Source organism: Alligator mississippiensis, chromosome 5 (assembly GCF_030867095.1).
Source record: "Alligator mississippiensis isolate rAllMis1 chromosome 5, rAllMis1, whole genome shotgun sequence".
In the NCBI taxonomy this organism is placed as follows: Eukaryota; Metazoa; Chordata; order Crocodylia; family Alligatoridae; genus Alligator; species Alligator mississippiensis.
The window spans coordinates 34,657,841-34,672,872 of record NC_081828.1 but is presented as its reverse complement, the minus strand read 5'-3'; the positions used below and the strand labels follow the sequence as shown (position 1 = coordinate 34,672,872).

The following is a 15,032-nucleotide window of genomic DNA, read 5'->3' as shown; positions in this document are numbered from 1 at the left end:
GGACAAATCAGTCTACTTTTTTTCTCTCAGATATGCCAAATAAGTAACCTAACATGACAATTAAAACTCAGAAGCGCTCAATCTTTGCAATGTAAGATTAACTGATCCTGTCTATATTTTTATAGGTTATAGCTAGTTTTTGGCTTTATGGGCAAAAATTAAGGGGATAGATAGCAAATGGTTCTGTCCTAGAGAAAAGTATTCACAGATTTTAGTTATTTGTATAGTTGATATGCAATTAACCAGATTCTACTGTATTAGGCACCCATAGTTTTGGCTGATTTCAGTAAGACAGAGGTCAATATGCCTGTGTGTTTGTGAGGAAAAATCAGTTTGGTTATTCAGTTGCCAAACCACAGCAACTGAATGTTCCCCCTAAGTGGGGGGGACAAAAGACCTCTATTCAATCTGGGCTATTAGAAAGTCAGTATTTCTACTTGAAACATTCTGCTGGAATTAATTTTTCCATATAGGAAATGAAAAAAAAAAATAAATCTCCCAGTGACAGTAAGGAGCAAAAAACACCACATTTTGTACCCAAGTTGGTAGGTATTCATGATAGCTTTTGAAATCAACATTGACAAATTGATTTTACATGTGTATGTTTTCTCAAGAAAGACTATTTCTGTACAGTATGCCCAGACCCCCTGGTCTAAGTACAGGCAGTCATAAAGCCCAAGGCTGAATCAATGAAATCGTTATAGGTTAGTCTAAGATGCATGGATTGAACTGATAAGCAAGTGAACAGACATTCACTTTTGATTCCAAAAATGCAGTCATGTGCCTGCAGTGGCCCAGGTCAGAAGCCAGGGAGCATTAGAGAACGCGTCTCTGGTCAACTGGAGCAGACAACTTGGGCCAAAGCTAGCCTGCCCACCCTGGATGCAAAACATCCTGGGATGCTGGGGGACTAAGTTAACTTGAATCTGGAGGGGATCTGGGACAGTAATTCAATAAACCAATTTAACCTAAATCAGTTAGGTCTGATACTACATCCATCCAGCCTCATCTTAAACCGCTTTCAAAATGGCTGAAACAGGCTTATGTGCACTGAAATTTTGTGGCATTATAGTTTTGAACCAGTTTCCAATCACTTATACTGGTTAGCGTGTAATTTGTCTCTAGCATTGGAGACAATTCAGATTTCTACTGGAGCAAAAACATGGTGTTCTATTTTAAATTCAACTGTTGGGTGTCATTACCCAATGATTGTGTGTGCGCTTCGGCACTGCAGAATTATTTCCCGCCACATGGAGCTTTCTTTGCACGGTGCAATTCTCAGCTGCAGAGAGAAAAACCCCGGTGCAAAGGAGTTCCCGCCACCCATATGTAAATTTGTTCCCCATTATTGGCTGTTTCTAAATTATTCCCACGTGGCGGCTAGCGATTGGCTTGCTAGCCGTATAAGAGGCTTGAGCAGTTTCCACCCAAGTCGGAGATCTCCGAGAATCTCAGGAGGATCCTGAGAACCCCAATTCCGAGAATTCCAGGAGAAATCCAAGAGAATTCCGGCAAGGAGTCCACGATTACCTCGTGGATTTCCACGTATATCTCAGACCCACTGGTGGTTTGATCAGCCATCAAGAGCCTCTCCCCGTCACTGGACGATCCTTGACGTACCCCTGCCCTGCGCACTTGTTGAGTGTCACAGCACGGACTCTCGTATCGGTTTAAAGAGCTCTCATCATTCGAGGTTTTTCTTCTTTTCTTCTGTCTACAACTGTAACCAAGCAAGTTTTCCTGCCTGCACCGCGACCATCTACGGTGTAAGTAAAATAATCTTTAATCAACCTCTACGCATCAGTGCCTAATTCTAGTTTGCCGTGCCGACTTCCCCAGCCCACGTGCCCGGGCTGCTGGCCACAGCCCCTCGGCCCCGACATTGGGCATATACATCATGTCATAGACATGTTATATACAAGAGTGAATTTCACTCACAGAACATTCATATAAGCAAAGACTTAACCTTTAATTGACGGGATTAAGTTAGCCCTGATTGTATGTTGTTTAACTTAAGAGTTAATTTTTAGATACTGTGGCTATTTTCTATTTAAATCACTTATGTCATTTACTAACTTTATAGTATTTAGAAGAAATACAGAAGTGCTTTGGATTATATATTACTATTTTAAAATAGTCAGAGTCAATAAGAAAGTCAAAAGCGTTGTGCGGTTGTGTTGTGACAGAAGCAGCTAAACCATCTTTGCATATATCCAGTAAAAATGGATACAACTGATCCTTCTTTTCAATCTTAGATCAACGGACACTTTATTCCCCAAAGTGTACAGTTGTTAGACTCTGTTCACTGAAAAGAGGATGACTTTAAAAATTTTTGAGCTCACAAAGAGGAAGAAAAATGGAGGGAAACAAACAAGTTTAGACCACCTGTACTCTCAGTGTAACAAATCAGATATCCCATTGAAACTGGTTCAGCCCAGGAAAGTACTTAACAGCATCTTTTTCTAACTTGGCTAAAGTCACTATCCTGATTTAATTAGAAAATTCTTACTTGACTGAATTAAAAGAGGTTTCCTCTATTTCATAGATGGTAGATAGAGTCGGAAGGGACCACAATGGATCGTCGTGTCCGACACCCTGCCCCTGGCAGGAAAGAGGACCGAGGTCAGATGACCCCAGCCAGGTGACTATCTAGCCTCCTCTTGAAGACCTCCAAGCTAGGTGATAGCACCACCTCTCTTGGAAGCCCATTCCAGATCCTGGCCACCCTTACTGTGAAAAATTTCTTCCTAATATCCAACCTAAATCCACTCTCAACTAGTTTACACCCGTTATTTCTAGTCACTCCCTGGGGTGCCCTAGTAAACAGTGTGTCACCTATTCCCCATTGACCTCCCCTAATAAATCTATAGGCAGGCGGCCACAAGATCTCCCCTAAGCCGCCTCTTGTTAAGGCTGAAGAGATTCAGCTCTCTCAACCTCCCCCCGTAGGGTCTATCACAAAGGCCACTAATCAAAGGCACCCTCCAGATTCTCCACGTCCCTCTTGAAGTGCAGCACCCAAAACTGGACACAGTACTCTAGCTGCGGCCTGACCAGTGCTGCACAGAGGGGGAGCATCACCTCTTTTGATCTATTAGTCATGCACCAGCTAATGCACGACAAGGTACGATTGGCCTTGTTGACGGCCTCATTACAGTGCCGGCTCATGTTCATCTTGGAGTCAGTTATGACTCCAAGATCCCTCTCTGCCTCCAAGCTGCTGAGAAGGACACTCCCTAACCTATAGGTGTGCTGGGGGTTCCTCCTTCCCAGGTGGAGTACCTTACATTTATCTTTATTAAATTGCATCCTATTTCTCTCTGCCCATTGATCCAACCTGTCCAGGTCAGCCTAAATCTGCTCCCTGCCCTCCGGTGTACTAACTTTGCCCCATAACTTGGTACAGTCAGCAAACTTGGAGAGGATGCTCTCCACGTCCTCATCCAAATCGCTGATGAAGATATTGAATAATATCGGTCCGAGGACCGAACCCTGAGGGACCCCACTGCCCACCTCCCTCCAGGCCGAGAAGGAACCATCCACCACCACTCTGGGTGCGGTCCCTAAGCCAGTTGGCCATCCACCTGACCGTGTAGGCGTCCACTCCACAGTCTGCTAGCTTCCCAATGAGGACAGGGTGCAAAACTGTGTCAAAGGCCTTCCTAATGTCCAGGAAGACGACATTAGCCTCAGCTCCCGCATCCAGGCAGTGTGTGACCTGGTCATAGAAGGCTACAAGGTTTGTCAGGCAAGATCTACCTGTGACAAACCCGTGCTGGTTTCCCCTCAGCATCGTTTCCCCTGCTGGGCCTTCACAAATGTGTTCTTTGATTATTTTCTCTAGCATTTTCCCAGGGATAGACGTAAACTGACTGGCCTGAAGTTACCCGGCTCATCCCTTCTCCCTTTCTTGAAAACGGGCGCCACATTGGCTCTTCTCCAGTCCTCAGGGACTTGGCCGGAGCACCATGAGTGTTCAAACAGCTGTGCCAGCGGCTCAGCTATGACACTGGCCAATTCTTTCAGCAGCCGTGGATGGAGGTCATCCGGGCCTGCTGACTTGTACCCATCCAGCTTTTCCAGGAGCTCCTTAACTATTTCAGAACTAACCGTAGGCGGACTGGTGCCATGTGGACATCCGTCAATGACTGAGGTAGAGGAATTGGCTTGGTCGGTACTTAGAAATACTGAAGCGAAGAACTCATTGAAGAGCTCTGCTTTTTTCCCCACCTCAACCACCAACTGTCCTGATTTGTCCTGCAGGAGCCCTATGTTGCTCTGAGCTTTCCTTTTGCCCGCTATATACCTGAAGGACTTTTTATTGTCCTTGATTGTTGAAGCCAGCCTGAGCTCAAGCCCCGCCTTGACCTATCTAACCAATTCCCTGCAATAGCGCGCCAGGGAGATATATTCCTCCTTGGTGGCTGCTCCCTGCTTCCATTGCCTATATATCTCTTTCTTTGCCTCCAGACTCTCCTGGAGTTCCCTGTTCAGCCAAGGGGGCTTTTTTGCCCCCTTACCTCCCTTCCTACATAATGGGATAGACTCCTTTTGAGCCCCAAGGATCACTCCCTTGAGATACCTCCAACCCTCATGGACCTTCATTTGCTCTATATTCTTGAGTTGCATCCCCTCACTAACTAGCCTTCTAAGCTTGCTAAAGTTGGCCCTTCTGAAGTCCAACACCTTAGCCCCACTACTTACTTTACCCACCCTTCGCTGGATAGTGAACTCGACCAAGTGATGGCCACTATCTCCCAGGCTACCGTGAACTCGCATGTTCCCCACGAGATTATCACCTGTTGCTAAAACCAGGTCAAGCAAGGTGCTACCCCTGGTGGGATTAGACACCACCTGGGTTAGGTGGAGGTCCTGCATACAATGTAAGAACCTCCATGAGCGGCTTGTTTTGGCTGTCTGCTCCTCCCAGCAGATATCTGGGTTTGCACCCATGTTGAACCTTTGGTTAAGTGTTGAAGAATAGCAGTTAAAATTTGACTCCAGTAGAAAGCCAAAACACTCTCTCAATCCAAGTAATTTTGGAACAGTATACAATAGAGCCTCTTAAAGATTCTCAGAATGAATAATTTGAAACCTGATCTTTTCCACATTCTATGGCATTCTTGGCGCACATTTTTTTCTTTTTTAAATATAAAAGAAAGTTAGCAGTGTTAAGCATCTAGTCACTTACTACACTAACAAGCCAGTACTCATTTCTGGTAGAAGCAAATATAAATTTATTTCAGATTATCATTGACAAATGAATGAAATTTAAAGTAACTTTCCAATGGTCACTCAAGTAAAATATCCTTTGGGGTCTTCTCTTGTTATGTCAAACTTTTTAATGAGACACAGACTTCATTTGAAGGACATTAAATCTTCCAGTAGATTGTGGCATTGGGCCAATAGTATGTGGTTTTTGTTTAAAAAATTAAGAAGTCTTTCACAGCTTATTTATCTTGTAATATCGATGGCATTCTGTCTACAGCCAATTTCTTGCTTGCATTTTTCACACGGCAAATAAGATGCAAAACCACGAAAGATGGCAGGGGGATACAAGCAGAGGACTTGCAGTTTATTTCTTTTAATTATTTAGAAATTAAGATGAGCTTAATTACTTTGAAAGAGATCAAATAATGTGGCTGCCTACAGGACCAGAGGATTAGACTGCATGACCAAAAAGGTCCTACCCAGTTCTGTCTTCTTATAACTGTATCCATCAAAAAACAAAAACAAACAACCCCCTCCCCACATGCATAAACTAAGGACTTTATTTGGATCTCAGGTACAACTCACTGCATTATACTGAAGGGGAAAATGGTAAGTGATTGCTAGCCGACTGTACACGATAGGACACTCGCACTATTTGAGTCGGGTTTTGGTTGATTCTAGACCATTGGTCTTGCTACGCTCGTAGTCTTGTAGTAGGTGGAGGTGGTTCCCTGCGCTGGTTCTCTCTCCATAAAGGTGCCACGCTGCCCTGCATTCAGCTTGGTTTCAGACTCATTCACAAACGCAGGAGCTTTCATAGGTAACCACCTGCTTCATGGCCATGGGATGGCACATGTCCATTCACAGCCCCCAACAAAGGCCGTCACCTATGGCTGTCTTTCTGAAGGAGTTAGTCTTTAGGGGTGCCACCCTACCTTCTCCCTGGCCATCCAGTATCCATTTTGACACATCTAAATGCCCGCTTCTCCCCATCGGCACAGCACAGGATTGTGCGAGCGGCACAAAACCCCTGTCCACCCTCCCTCCCTCCAAACACAGAAACCCTCTCCGGTGGCGTGTCATGCGGACAACGAACAATGAAAAGGCTCCAACGGGTTGCTCCGAAGCCCCGGCACGCTTCCTCGCCAACGCGAAGCCACCGAGCCCGCCATGGGCTGCCACAGCCCCCGCGAGACACGGCTTTCTTCAGGGCGCCAGGCACGGACAGACGCCTCGCGCAGGCAGGTGAGGGGGAAGGGAGCGGAGCGGAGCGGGCCGGGCCGGGCCGGGCCCGGCGGAATGAAGGGCAGCACAGGAGCGGCTGGGAGCCGTCAGTCCATTGACACAAGTTTCCAAAAAGGAAGAGCCCGGCAGGTCCGGTCCCCGCGGAGCCCCCCGGCAGGCCCTGCCCGCGGAGCCCGGCGGCGGGGGGGGAAACGCGGCTGGGGGCGAGCGGAGGGGAGGGAGCACTCACCTCGCGGGGCCGCCCGCCCCATCCCGCCCTGCGGCCGCGGGGATGCTCCGCGCCGGGCTGCGGCAGCCGCTGGCTGCGGGCTCGGGTTACGCCAGCCTCAGCCTTAAAGGGGAAGAGCAGCCGCCGCCTCCACCTGCCGCCGGGCCGGGCCGGGCCGGGCCGGGCCGCGCCGCGCTGCGGCGGGGGCTGGAGCCGGCGTGTGCGGGGCGCTCCTCGGCCTCGTGGCGGGCGGGGCGTGATACACACAGACCCCCACCCCGCTCCCTGGACCTGAAATGCTGGAGGCTGCAAGTGGGAAGAAGAGCGTACCCCCCTGCTGATAGCCGGCTCCTCCCTCCAGCGCCCCTCTCCGCCCCTGGGGCTAGGGCCGACCCAGTCTTCTGCCCTTGCAAGACGGCGCCAGGCTCTGGAGGGGCTTCAGGGCCCCCAACACACGCAGACAAATGCCCTGCAAGGATATAGGGGAGGCGATCCCCTTCCTGAGAGGGGCCCGGTTGGAGAGGCGCCTTCACAGCTGAACCTCTGAAACTTGCCAAGAAACATGTGATGATTCACCTTTAGGGCTGTTATTACAAACCTACCAAGTTAGCATTTAGCAAGGGAGGCAAAGGCAAACCTAGACAAACACAAATGTGTGCCTTACACACAATGACAACCAAAATAAATATAGGCCCTGCTACGTGGTCAAATTAAAGGTGGACGGAAACCGGCCATAGTATTGTGACACATTTCCAAACACTAATTTTATAGCTGGGTGCCTCCTTTTATGGCTGGGATAGTCATTTTTATCCTGTGATAATGACTTTGCAGGTGTGGCCTGTCTAACTCTATTGTGGGAATTAACCAATTAATTACATTATAGTTACTTTGCACTTGTGGCGAGTCTTACTTGTCAGGTGTGGCCAACCTAAAATTATTGCACATTGTAGAATATATGTAGCAGGGGCCTCTAAGAAGTGTTTAGCGCAGTACCAGGGACAATGGATATGCATGTGGCAGTCCAAGGATTACATTTCAATTTGAATGTAGAAGCATGACAATTTTCTTTTAAGGGAAAATGTATCAACATGAAATGTACATTCTACCACAACTCCATAATGCAAACCCGATGGCATGCAAAGCTCTTCAAGACACATGCCTGGAAATGCAGCCTGAGACTAGTAGCCAGGCCTAAACACCTGTGTTTGGTTATATAAGAATACAGAAATGGCCAGACCAGTGGTCCATGCAGCCTAGTCAAGTCTTTGACAGCTGCTAGTCCCATATAAATAATACATTGTACCATTATAAAATAATCTTCTGAAAGTTTTTTCTTTAATCAATTAAAGAAAGCAAAAATGCGCTGACAATTTTTTCCTATTGTATATGGCTGAAACTCTGTATGGAATTGATTAGGAAAAAATGTGACCATAAGAGACCTAGATCTTCACATATATTCTCCATCAGTGACCAACAAGACATGATCATTAAGTTTTATCTTGAAGTTAATTTAAACATTTCCATTGTCTAGAAGATACGACATAAAACACCTTACTTTTATTTTTTGAACTCAGGATGTATGTTAAGGCACAGATATATGTGGTAGAAAATACATCATATAAGAAGCCCTCCCACTCAAATGAAAAGATGCATTGCCATGAGAGCAACAGAGTACAAGTTTAGTTTAGTTTAGGTTAAGGAGCCAATCTTGCTATACTAATTCAGGCAATGTTCCCATTGAAGTCAAAACAGAAATGAATATGAGTAAAGTTATGGGTTCTCATTCTGCACCTTTGACACACAAAGCAGAAGTGGCATTATGGTAATTAAAAGTATATAGATTTGCTTAGACCAGGATGGTAAATCTCCTTCACAGGGATTTAAAAATTTTGAAGTTTGACACTGTTTGCATCAGAAAAAAAAAATGTGAAATCTTCAAAGATTTCCTCAAAAGAAAATTTGGAGCATTTTTTTCAGAATGTATTTATAAATATGTTGCTTGATTTTGAAATATTTATTGTAATATACGCACAAATTTTAACATTTTGAAATTAAAACACCTTTTCAAAATTCCAAGCCGGGATATCCTATACACTCAAAAGGCGGAAAAAAAAGAAAAAGAAATGTATGCTCATTCACTTCTACATTTTCACTTTCAATCCAGGGGTCTGCATCTTGTTCTTAATATTAATACATGTTCTCTTCGCTCAAGTTTTATAATAGTGTGAGGTTTTTCCTGAATGCTATCTCAGTTTAGGGGCTACAGCCAAGTCAGAATGTAAATAGAGTGCCAAATCAAGAGCTGGGAGCAAAGGCAGGTCCATAACACTAGGCCAGGGTTAGCTGCCAAAGATCTGCAGCCAGAACAAACTGAGGGGCAAACATCAAGAAACATACAGCCAGAAGGCAAAGTCAGAAGCCATAGTTAGGAAGGCAAAAAACAAACCAGAGTCAGCAGACCAGTAGACAAGGCAAGGGAAGAAGTCAAGCATCAAGGAACCAGGGCAAAGACTAAGGGACAAGGCAAGAAGCTGGTTACAGACAGGAAGCTCATGGGCTCTTCACAAAGTTCCACTGTTAAGGTATACTAGGTTGCCAACCTATTATATTCATGGCAGCAGCTGTTGAGTCTAAAGAGCCAGGATCAACCAGGTAGACAGACTGAGTTTGCAGGAACTGGCTTGAACTTGGCTGAGTTCCCTCACTCATCAAGTCGTGGAGGAAGGGTTCAACCTTCAGAGCCAGTGATTCTGAATTAAAGTTCTGTGACACCCTAAGGTGCCTTTAGATCCTTTCAAGTGTGCCACAGGCTGCCATGCAATGTTAGCACTGTTAAGCGTGCAAACATGATTCACAAGATAAGCCCAGAGATAAATAAGAATCCACAGCGCTAAAAACATTCTAACTTGTGATCTTTCCAAGTTCATTGCAACAGGAAAAATTGTTCTATTATTTTTCTGTAGTCAAAAAACAAGTGAAAAGTAAGAGCTGGCATTTTCTGAGGGGTGCCTTGGCCCTAAGGAGAAGTACCTTGAGTTTAAAAAGGCTGAGAACCACTGCTTTAAACCCATTAAAGTCTCCTGACTTTGTCACCACTAACCTAATCAAAGAAATCCACTCGAGTTTTACCTTAGGAAGGACTGCATGACAGGTTCATAAACTAGAATCACAAAACACTTTCTTCACTATCCCAGCCAAGAGCAGCCCTCGATGGTGCTTGAAGACCACCAACTCTTCAAACCTTCTTTCACCATATGTCCTTCCTTCATCACAGCCATAACAGCTGTCTCAGTCATTCTGGCCAACTGTGGAGTTGCTTTCCAGAAAAAATTATCCTTGCTAACACTAGGCAACTAACTGCCAGGATAGCCTTAATTTCACCATTCTGCCACTACAGGATTACAAAATGTCATAAGCCAGAGATATTGGACTTATTCTTAGCCTTTACATCCTTCTCCTGGGTGACTGTTACCAGTATTTTCAGTGGAGTACTACAAGTAGTATAGTAGTAAGCATCTATGCTGCTGACAAACGTTCTGTTTATGGCACAGACATGGCAAGAGGGGCAATTGTAGGATTGAGGATCAGATCCCAATCATGCCATATTGCTGGTGCAAAGGAGGCTGGGGATCATAAGTAGGAAGTACTGCTCCCATACCTAGAAGTGTTGGTCAGCTAATAGGTACTCCCAACCACAGATGTGCACGGGAGTCAAGGGCTCCATGTGCTCCCATGGCTGGGAACCCCAATCAACTGACAGGCACTTTCAGATTTAGGAGGCAATGAAGACCTCAAAGGCTTCAGTGCTGGCTACACATTCAATTTGTGGCACAATGGGAAATAATCACAAAGTTATTACATCTTTTTTACATTACTACCTGTTATGATATGACTACCTGCTATAGACTGGATTCTGAAGTTTGTGCCTGCTATTATTCTGACTGGTGAGTCAAAATAGCTAGGGCACACCAGTTTCTTTAGCCAACCCTACACAAAGGAGTAATGAAACATCATTTAGCATCATTTTACTCCCCAGCCTTAAGGACCAGGTCTCTGTCTAGAGTCAGGCTGACTGGAAGCAGCCTTTGGTAAAAGTCCAGAGCAAGGCTTGAACTCACACTTCCAGAGTCACAGTGAGATACTTGAACTGCTCTTATCACTTTGACCCTCATTTTCACAACATTATATGTATATTCAATTTCATTGTTTCCTCTGTGCAGTCAAATGGTTTTCTATTCATTTCCCTGGAGCTTTCACACATCACAAAGGGACAGAAAAAAACATTTCAAAATAAAGCAAAGGGATTGTAAAATCAGAAAACTGGCATGATGACTTGGAGAAAAGCATTTAGTTTGAAGCTAATTATTTTTTAATTGGCGAGATTTCAGGTTAATATCTTTTAAACTATTCTGGTAAAGCTTCAGAAAGAATGACATCTCAATCATGTGCCAATTCTGAAAAATGCATAGTTAAATCTACACAGCTGTTAGGGCATGTGCTAATGGATGATCATTAAGTTTTGACTGATTCAAACAACGCTTAAAAGGCTATCTTTAGCATGCAGATGGATGATACTATTATGAATGTATATAAAATCCTTTGATGTGCTGTGCTTTATTTCAGAATCTGATGCTATCATTTAAATCAGAAATGCCTCCAAACAACAAATGCTGCTTGTTCTGTGCTCCATATTACACTCATTTTAATTAGCAAATTGGATATCCCCAAAAGTACATTTTTCAGAACTCTAAGCTCTGAATAGTTCCTGATATTTAGGGTGGAAAAAAACTATTCATTTCCTTTAGGGCTATTCTACACCAGGTAGGAAACTTTCTAATTGTATAACACTCCCAAGTACATCCTTTTCATTTTCTGCTGTTCTGTTACCACCAGATTCTATTCATTACGATCATCCCATTCTTCAGTGTCTCTGTTTTAACAAGCCCTCACTTTCACAAAGTTAAAAGGAACTTTATTCATATTAGTGAAAATATGCATTTCTCTTGCATTTTTTCAGACATCTCCTGTTGTTTTTGGTGCACGTATTCTCACAGATTTTGGAACGGTGAGGTTAGAGTAAACCTTGAGATCTTAGGCTTTTCCCTTGGGGAAATCCTTCCAGAACATGAAACTGCTGATTCCAAAGATGCATCCAGGTGCAGCGAGTTGGCCAGCACCTTTTACTAAAGAGCAAACGATGTGTTGAATAACCCTGAAGCCCAACCTCTACTATTGTGCTTTGCTGGGCATACCAGTGCGAAGAAGACTGGCTAAGCAGCAGCTCTGCAGAAAATGACCTGGGGGTTACAGCAGACAGTAAGCTGAATACGAGCCAACAGTGTGCCCTTGTTGCAAGAAAGCTAACAACATACTGACCTGTATTATTAGGAGCGTTCCTAGCAGATTGAGGGAAGTGATTCTTTCCCTCTATTCAGCACTACGTAGGCTATATCTGAAGTACTGTGTCCAGTTTTGGGCCCCCCACTACAGAAAAGGGGTTGGGGGACATGACTTATGAGGGGAGGCTGAGGGAACTGGGCTTATTTAGTTTGGAGAAGAGAAGACTGAGGCAGGATTTAATAGTAGCTTTCAGTTACCTGAAGGGTGATTCCAAAGTGGATGAGCTAGACTGTTCTTAGTGGTGGTTGATGACAGAACAAGCAGCAATGGTCTCAATTTTCAGCAAGGGAAGTTTAGGTTACATATTAGGAAAAACATTTTCACTAGGAAGGCAGTAAAGCACTGGAACAGGCTACCCAGACAGGTTGTGGAATCTCCATCCTTAGAGGATTTTAAGACCTGGTTAGACAAAGCCCTGGTTAGGAGGATATAGTTGGAGATTGTCCTGCTTTAAGCAAGAGGTTCCACTACATGACCTCCTGAGGTCCCTTCCAACCCTAATTTTCTAAGATTGATGAAAGAATGTGGTTTGGTTTAAAGGGAAATCATGGGAGAGAGTGACTGTGAGGGAGGAAGAAGGATGTTGTAGCAGGGAAGAAAAAGGTAAGAAAGAAAGAAAGATAAAATGGGAGAAGGAAATGTGAGAGACATTGTGTAGAAAAAAATAGGGGTACCATTTTTTAATCTTGTCCTGTAGAACAAATTGAAGATATTTGTCACGAGTGGATGCTTTATCACAAAAATCATAAAATATTGTAATTTCAATATAGGTTTTTACACAGTAACACAAAACTTACAGTGCACCGCTTTACAGGCACCCAGCATAATTTTGACAATTATGATAAGGACCATTGTACCACTACAGATGGCAATGCTATAGACAAGTGGTAGGGGAAAGAGTCAACATGGAATGAGAGAAAGCTACAGAAGACAGAACAAAGGAAAAGTGAAGTGGGGGGGGCGGGCTGAGAGAGGCAAAGAAAAAGATTGGTAACTAAGAACATATCTTGATAAGAAATGAAGGCTGTTTGGGGAGAAATATAATAAAGGAGAAGAACATTAGCGAAGGGTATAACCTCTTTGGGCACTGAGATGCTAGTGCCTTATTACATAGCACCATAAGCATATGATGTAAATGAATTGCACTGAAGAAATAAGATCCATATATCTGAAGTCTAAAATCTAAGAGGATACAGCATAGAGCAGGGGTGGGCAAAATACAGCCCAGAGCTGTATCCAGCCCAATTGATTCTATCTGGCCCATAGGTGGGCAGCAACTCTGGCTCCAGCTTCTGCTGGTACCACAGGGAATGCTGAGCAGAAGCAGCCCTGCCTGCCCACCTGTCCAGCTCTATGGGGCAGACCCACAGCAAGCTGCTCTCAGGCCCTGGCACCCCTACTTCAGTTGGGCCAGTGGTGCACTGCCTGCTTGTGGCTCAGAGCTGACAGGAGCTGCCCAGGACACTAGGACGGTGTGGCAGACACTCCACACCTGTGCCCAGAGGCTGCAGAGCTTCCTCAGCAGTTTCCAGCAGGTGAAGCCCCAGTCCCAGCCCTGCCTCCTGCCTTGACCCATGAAGTGCCATGAGCCATCCCAGCACAGTTCCCATCCTGTCTGACAGGGTAAGGCTGCCCCCAGCACAGTGAGACTGGGGCTCCTACTTGCAGAAAAGGGAACCCCAGGCTGAGGATGGGCACAGCTTACATGGCCTTGGCAGGGAGCTGGGGCAGGCTGGAGGATGCTGATAGGCTTCTCCAAGCTTTGTGGGGGCAAATGTGGATGGGAAGGAGTGGGGGACAGGAGAATTTGGTGTACAGGTGGCTCTTGAGGGATGTGTTAGGATGCAGGCTGAGGTAGGAACTCCCTTGTGATCTGAGGGGTGGCTGGGCAGTGGCAAGGCTCTGCTGGGGGTGTAGGCATCCTCCCTTGGCCAAGTGTTCTGCTGGCTGGTTTTGGTTCCTTTGTGAAAGAGACTTTATTTTGAGCTATTATGCAATTGCCTCTATATACATATACATAATTCAAAACAACATAAACCAGGACAAAATTTTTAAAATAAAATGTATAATATTTTATAAGTGTTTGATGTTTAGCATATGATTTTTTTTATCTATAATTTATTACAATGAAATATTCACCATTAATTCTGTGCGACCCTCAACACCTCATCGAAACTTATTAAGTGGCCCTCCAGCCGAAATAATTGCCCATCCTCTCTCCTTCAGAAAGACTCTTACAACCATTAACTGGATGTCTGCCCCATGTCAGCAGTGTAAAAGGAGGCATGAAGTCATTCTTTTTTTTCCCATTTTCATTTTACTCTCCTTCCTTTCCCTATATTTAGAATTTTACAGCTAGTATCCAATTCAGTGCCTTACACTTTCTTCTTCCTTTCCCCCTTGATTTGTCTGAAGCAAATGCTGTGATACTAGCTGCCTACTGTTACCTGTGATTGGACTGCATGTGGGCTGAAACTAGTTTCAGGCTTGGGCTCAATTTTTTCCCACTGGGCATGTCTACACAAGATGTTTACTGGGCGGTTGCCTAATTAAGTGTACAGTAAATGTCTCAGCATCTACACGTGCACCCCTATTATGGTGCGTGAAACTAATAACCTCTGCAGCAGTACTTGTAAATAAAATAAATTATAATTTACTGATTATAAATACAAGTCCTACCCTGCTGTGGAGTTTTTTCATGCGCAGCAGCATATGTGTAGATGCTGATCGGCTGGCTGGAGCACTAGGGTGCTTCAGTGCTGGGAATATCTGCCAGCTAGCCCCACACTGAAGCAACCTTGTGCCCCAGCCAGCTCTTCCACAGCACACTGAGCATGGTCAGAGCAGCCCTGAGCTGGCAGGCTGACCCCCCAGCCTCCCTGCCAACTAGGGCTGCTGCAACCTGGCTCAATGTGATATGCTCTGGGCACATATGCAGACACATGCCTGGGAGCTTCCTGGGAGCAAT

The 15,032-nt window shown here is 44.9% G+C and overlaps 1 protein-coding gene across 2 annotated transcripts in view; it reads right to left on the bottom strand.

The window, feature by feature from the left end:
- TLCD4 (TLC domain containing 4) overlaps positions 1-15,032 on the bottom strand; it is a 70,284-nt gene that overhangs the window by 35,243 nt on the left and 20,009 nt on the right. The window contains exon 1 of one of the 2 annotated variants that reach the window (XM_014599674.3): positions 6,686-6,890. The exons of the other annotated variant lie outside the window; for it this stretch is intronic. The gene's annotated coding sequence lies outside the window, so the exon portion shown is untranslated. Of the gene's footprint in view, positions 1-6,685; positions 6,891-15,032 lie in introns of those variants that run through there. 2 annotated transcript variants of the gene reach the window in all.